Source organism: Leuresthes tenuis, unplaced genomic scaffold, assembly GCF_036924035.1.
Source record: "Leuresthes tenuis unplaced genomic scaffold, fLeuTen1.0.hap1 SCAF_10, whole genome shotgun sequence".
NCBI classification, from domain to species: Eukaryota; Metazoa; Chordata; class Actinopteri; order Atheriniformes; family Atherinopsidae; genus Leuresthes; species Leuresthes tenuis.
In genome coordinates, this window is record NW_027325364.1 from 720,001 (window position 1) to 721,000 (window position 1,000).

The window sequence follows — 1,000 nt, forward strand, 5'->3', positions numbered from 1 at the left end:
TTTTCTTTGGAAATATGACCTGAACCCAAGAGAAGGTCTGGTTAATCTAACATCTGGTTAATCTGACAGTTAGTTAATCTAACATCTGGTTAATCTGACAGTTAGTTAATCTGACTTCTGGTTAATCTGACAGTTAGTTAATCTAACATCTGGTTAATTTAACAGTTGGTTAATCTGACTTCTGGTTAATCTAACATCTGGTTAATCTGACTTCTGGTTAATCTAACAGTTGGTTAATCTAACATCTGGTTAATTTAACAGTTGGTTAATCTGACTTCTGGTTAATCTAACATCTGGTTAATCTGACTTCTGGTTAATCTGACAGTTAGTTAATCTAACATCTGGTTAATTTAACAGTTGGTTAATCTGACTTCTGGTTAATCTAACATCTGGTTAATCTGACTTCTGGTTAATCTAACAGTTGGTTAATCTAACATCTGGTTAATCTGACAGTTAGATAATCTGACTTCTGGTTAATCTAACATCTGGTTAATCTGACAGTTAGATAATCTGACTTCTGGTTAATCTAACATCTGGTTAATCTGACAGTTAATCTGACTTCTGGTTAATCTAACATCTGGTTAATTTAACAGTTGGTTAATCTGACGGCCGGTTAATCTAACATCTGGTTAATCTAACATCTGGTTAATCTGACAGTTAGTTAATCTGACTTCTGGTTAATCTAACATCTGGTTAATCTGACAGTTGGTTAATCTAACATCTGGTTAATCTAACAGTTGGTTAATCTAACATCTGGTTAATCTAACAGTTGGTTAATCTAACATCTGGTTAATCTAACATCTGGTTAATCTGACAGTTAATCTAACAGTTGGTTAATCTGACGGCCGGTTAATCTAACATCTGGTTAATCTAACATCTGGTTAATCTAACAGTTGGTTAATCTGAAGGTTGGTTAATCTAACATCTGGTTAATCTGACAGTTGGTTAATCTGACGGTTGGTTAATCTAACATCTGGTTATCTGACGGCTGGTTAATCTA